The following is a 6,075-nucleotide window of genomic DNA, read 5'->3' as shown; positions in this document are numbered from 1 at the left end:
ACTTGTTTGGCGGCCAAGCACATTCTTTGACTGCCTGTTTTAATCCTGCCTTTAAGTCTCTTAACATAAATAAAGATAATCCATCCAGAATCATCCCCCTCTCTAATAATTTTTTCTTCATCTTCTTCTGTGTTTAATTTTGTATTTTCTACTCTCAATGAGCCAGGTGTACAGATCTACACTTTACAGCCCTGAATATCATTTTACGAAGAAGAACTGTAAGTGAGTGTTAACCACCAAATTGTATTGAATGTCATATAGCATTTGGCTATTTCATTTCTCTCATGCAAGGCAGGGAGAACAGCTTGAAGCCCTCTATAAAACAGCTATGCTTATTAACAGTGTTTAATTAGCTAGATGAATATAGCACAGCTGAGCTCAGAACACAGCCTACCTCATTGCCACACAGGAAGCAAGCACGTGTTGCGGTTTGGGATATGTTTTTCTTTGATTTGTTGAGTTTGAGAGGCAAAAAGCCTCTAAAGATGACATCAGAAGTTATCCAACAACTTAGAGCAGCAATGAGAGGATTATGAGCTACTGTAATCTTTTCAAGTGGCTAACACACATCACAGACAACATGCTCAGAAGTGATGTGGCTGCCTTGCAAGCGATATAATCTTCAAACTAAAAGGAAATTTAAGATAGAAGGCAAAGAGGTATCACAGATAGAGCCAGGAAACCCCAGCTTTTGAAGTTACAGTGGAGAAAAGAAGGGGCTGAAGTAAAGAAATGCTGAGTATCTCGTCTTCAGCAATCCTGCAAGAATTTATCAGTTTCCAGTGTGAATTTAGGTAGTGCTGGGAACATCTTCATTCTGTAAAGTGTGGCATCCACGTCAGAGGTGTGAAGGTATGAGCTCTAATTGATCTGCATGCCTGTATCTCACTGATTTGAGTGAAATTACATTTTTACAATCATTGTGTTTTATGTCATTAAAAATCTGATCATCTTAGTTTGATTTTGAAACCTGAAAATAAAAAGAATTTTTAATGTCACATAGTATTATTCATGGTATCTAAAGTGGAAATAAAACATTGATTGTATTTTACTACTATTAGACCTATTTTTATGGCCCTCTGATGACACAAACTAAGTGAAATCTCTTTGGATATCAGTAACATTCCCGTTGAATTCATTGGGCCAGAACTTTACTCCATGATTTCTACTCTGTTTCCATAGCAAAGAATTAAATTTTTCTCATCTCCAGACATATTCATGGATTCTTTCAAATATTTCCAGCAGTAGAGTTTCTCTCTTTAATGCTTGCAACTTACTGGTTAAATAGGAATGCTTTTTATAAAAACACTTTTTTTTTTTTACAAAGATGCAGCTTGTTTCCCTTTGATCTTGTCCCGTGATAAAACAACCAGTTTCATATGCATACATTGGAAAATGCTAAAATTCTTGGATACCAGAAGAGTGTTCTTGAATGCAGAGAGAACCATTCTTACATCATAGTGCAAATTTGATGCCCTACATTAATGCAGACTCTGCAAGAGGCAGTACAGCTTGAAAAATCAAATCAAATCAAAACAAAACAAAAGTATGTAGGATCTTCCTTTTCACCACAATTAAAGCTTGCTTGGAATTAGGTTTGAGTAAGGCTGCTCCAGCCTGGATTCTGGCTGGAGTGGGCCTTTCAGTAGTTTACTTTACATCTGCACCAATGGAGGGGAAAAGAGTGATACAGGGGCTTAAAATACATTTCAACCTCTTTTACCTTACAGAATTGGACAGAACTTGAAATCCCACATGATTTTTCCTTAAAGAAGAAAAACGGAAACAGGTATTTCTTTAATGCAACTCTATTCATTTACAAAAGGATGTTACAATGATTTTTTCCCCCTATGCTCTTAGAAGACTATTTTGCTTTGAGCACAGGTTTGTCTTTTCCTCTGGGTAATGTTTCCTATAGGGCTGGTTTTCATTCACTTTTTAAGATCATGCTTTTGTGGCCATCTTTGAGGTGTATGTGATGGGTTTGCATTTCTCTTTTTTTGCATGCACATACAGACACACACAATGTACATAACTGTTGCATTTGGAATGAGAAACTCAGTGAGTGCCTGTACCATCTGGCCAAGCCACAGCAGTGCACATTTGCATGTGGTCTGGCTCCTGGGTGGCATTTTTGCATTGTTTCAGCCCTCCCTAGACAAAGAAGCATTTAATTGTGTCTGCAATGAGCCTGAACAGGAGACAGCTACCAAGAGCTTCACTGGGAAAGGGGGACTGCCCAGCCCCCCCTGCTGCAATGTAGAGAAGCAAAGCGAGGAGGGGGGACCCAAGCTAAGGTGCTCTCTTAATTAAGTAATGTCAAATTCAGTGGCCATTTTCTCCCTAAGCTGCAGCTGTCTCAGCTGCCAGCTGCTCTCGCTTTTCTGCCACTGCTCTCTGACCCATGAGACATCCCTGACCTCCCCTTTTGCCCTCTTTGCTGCCCTCACGTACTCCCAGCCTTGCATCACTTTGGAGAAGCTGGGAGGACAGCAGTAGACACAAATCAAGCATCATGAATGGGCTATAAATTTGTGACTCATGCGCTGATCTCTGTGTGCATTGGTCTGTAACACAGGGGGACAGGCAGCCAGAAAGGGACGTGAAAAGCCTGACAGAGAAAAAAGACCTCCGCTCAGGTAAGGTCATAGTAAAGGTCAGTGAACTTCCCTGGTGAGAAAGAGTGTGCCACCAGATAATGGGAAATGACAGTGGATGGACCTCCAGGATGCAGGAGCCAGTTCACTTTATAAATCAGAACATCAAGGCCAAATTGGAAAACAAAAGCATTGAAATACCACAGAAACCACATACTTTTTAATATGGGGATCATGATGTAGGGCTGTTTAAAAAAGCATTTCAACAGCAAACCCTAGGCCAAATCTTTCAGGGTTTGTTACTCTAGACTGATCTGCCATTGCAGTCTGTGTTCTTTCCGAAGACTGCAGAGAACAAGCACACAAGTTTGCAAATTCCTCAATTAGGGGGGTTGCTGTTCTTTAAATTACACATACTTTTAAATTGTTTAATTAATACATGTATCCTTGGCTTCTCTGAAGAAGCAGGGAAACAGCATGACTTTAATTTGCGCTTCAGAAATACAGTAAATAAATGAAACTGAATAACAGAAGGAACCCCATCTACTAGTTAGAGCAGGAGTCCTCTTTTTTCCTTACATGCCTCCTTGTTGACCGCTACAAAATGAGCACAAGCACATTTTCCCGGTAAGGCTGAAAGACAAAAATAGGAATAAATTGTGAATTTATATTCAGATATGAATTTGAATGTCAATTAGATGATCATAAAATTTAGTAAAGTATCCTAAATTATTAATAATGATTGTACTGAAATCTCATCAAGAAGCAGATGATGACATTTGAGCAGGAGACACTGAAACTAGATCAGCCAGTATACTTCAGGATTTTTATACCATGTCAGTGACAACAGGTACTTGCAAACCCTGCTTAACCAGGTAAACGATGTCTGCAACTCCTTAGGGTTCCTTAAATGGAGCAAAGAGGCAACTAAAGTGTATGAAGGTACCTGTCCTGCTTTGCTTGATAGCTTGGCTTGTTGGTTACTTGGAAAAGTAGCACTGATTTTTCACAGTACAGTACCTGCTAGCACAAGGGTCATTAAGGAGCAATTCTGCCTGCTCAGTAACATTTTGCTTTAAGAAGGTTAAAATAAGCACTCAATGATGTGTCCTTTAAAGATGTTTCATGATGTTGGTTGGCAGTTGGTTGCCTGTCTTCAGAATTTGGACACAAATACTGCCACAGCGTGAGCTGCATGAATCAGAACACAGATATTTTCACTTGTTTAAGAAAATAATTATTGTAATCTTAGTGTTTTGCAGGCACCCTAGAAACATTCCTAATTTGCTGACAGTGAATTCATGCTTTCTACAAATGGTAGGCTGATACCAGTCTTATCAGTACTGGAGAAATGAAGGTGAGAACTATCAGAAACACAGATGTCCACCTGCAACTACACTTCAGTAATAGCATGACATCAAATTCCTTTGGTTCATTTGCCATGCTAAGTGAAACAGCTTATCACACAGCAAACCTGGATCATACACTTTATCTGCTGCCCTTGTCCTATAGTTGGCTGGGCTCCTTAGCCACTTTTTGCCAATTAATGCTATCATAATGCATCAAGCAGATTTATATGAACACACTTATTCTGAAAAAAGAGGATGTATGCTTTTCTGTTCTGGGAAAGCAGAAATTCTCACCTAACCTCTAGCCTAGGAAATAAGCCTAAGCCTTCGAGATAAAGATTTTTAAAATTATTGCTATTCTTTATTAAAGATGGGGACAGAAGACCACGGGGAATAAGACAGTTGCAGAAAATACTGAGATTATAGTTTGGATTTTGAATCACACTTTCTGGCAAGTCATCTGGATGCCAGGAAATCAGGAGAATATTTTGTGTACTAAGATCAGAATAAGGATTGGTGCAGTTTCATTGAAGTTAATGGCGCTGAAGTAGAAAGACCGACAGAATTTAATCCTGCAAAGTTTTAACTTAAATCATAGTCTGTACTTGCCAGCAGTGGGAAGACAGATGAAATTTAAACAAGGAGTGGGATCCCAGTACTAAGGGCTGGATCTTGCAGATACATGCTCTGAAGTGTTTTGCAGCTATTCTCCCACTCAATAGGCATCTCCCCATACTCTTTTTGAAAGCAACTGCTTATTGACATGAACCAGTAAAAAGCATCTTGCACTGATATTAAGCTAGAGATGTTTTAGTACATAGGATAGTGATCGTTCCTCTGTGATACTGTTGAGGCTGCATCTCAAATCCTGTGTTCAGTTCTGAGCCACTCACTACAAGAAGGACATTCAGGAGCTGGAGCACGTCCAGAGGAGGGCAATGGAGCAGAGGAAGGAGCACAACTCTGGTGAGAGGCAGCTGAGGGAGCTGGGGGTGTTTAGCCTGGTGAAAAGGAGGCTCAGGGAGGATCTTATTTTTCTCTACAACTGCCTGAAAGGAGGCTGTAAGCCACGCAGGGGTTGGTCTCTCCCGGGTAACAAGTGACAGGACAAGAGGAAATGGCCTCAGGTTGTGCCAGGTGAGGTTTAGATTGGATATTAGGAAAATTTTCTTCATGGAAAGGGTTGTAAAACATTAGAACCGGCTGCCCGGGGAGGTGAAGTGCCCATCACTGCCCATCGCTGAAGTGTTCAAAAAATGTGGATATGGCAGTTGAGGATGTGGTTTGGTGGTGACCATGGTGGTGGAGCAATGTGACGACTGGACTTGATGATCTTAAAGGTATTTTCCAACCTTAACAACTCTATGATTCTAAATTGACACTAAGTTTGAGAACACCCAGAGAACATAAGCACAGGCATCTCACAGGCACAGGTAGTATCTTTTTTCACTCTCTAACCCATGCAAATGAAAGAAATATAATATGTGCATTAATCACATTTATTTTTATGACAGAACATTGGTTTCGAGTCTTTCCAGGAAGATAATCAGCATCCTTCATGTGACAATGCCACCTTGACTCTGCAGCCTATTTTTCTAATTTTAGTTACTGCCTTACCGAATATTGAATTTGTGATGGTTTTACCTGGGCTAAAAATAGAGCAAAAGAATTGTTATAAACCACACAGACAGACCTACATACCACAGCCCACACTCCATAACAAAGAAGATATGCTTGAAAAATTTATTGTACAGCCTCGCAGATGAAAACTACAGCAAGTTCTTCACGGAATCAATTGGGGTCGGAGGGGTCCTCTGGAGATCATCCAGGCAGGGTCACTCAGAGCAGGTGACACAGGAGTGCGTCCATGTGGGTCTGGAATGTCTCCAGAGAGGGACAATCCATGTCCTCCCTCCCTGGGCAGCCTGTTACTCTCATTGTAAAGAAGTTCTTCCTCACGTTGAGGTGAAACTTCTTGTGCTTTACTTTATGGCCATGAAGTCCTCATCCCGTCACTTGGCGCCACCGAAAAGAGTCTGGCACCATCCTCTTGACACCCACCTTTGAGACATTTATGAGATCCCCTCTCAGTCCTCTGTTCTCTGGGCTAAATAGGATAAATACCCTCT

The sequence above is a fragment of the Motacilla alba genome, chromosome 4 (genome assembly GCF_015832195.1).
Source record: "Motacilla alba alba isolate MOTALB_02 chromosome 4, Motacilla_alba_V1.0_pri, whole genome shotgun sequence".
NCBI lineage: Eukaryota > Metazoa > Chordata > Aves > Passeriformes > Motacillidae > Motacilla > Motacilla alba.
This window is presented reverse-complemented; position numbering follows the sequence as displayed.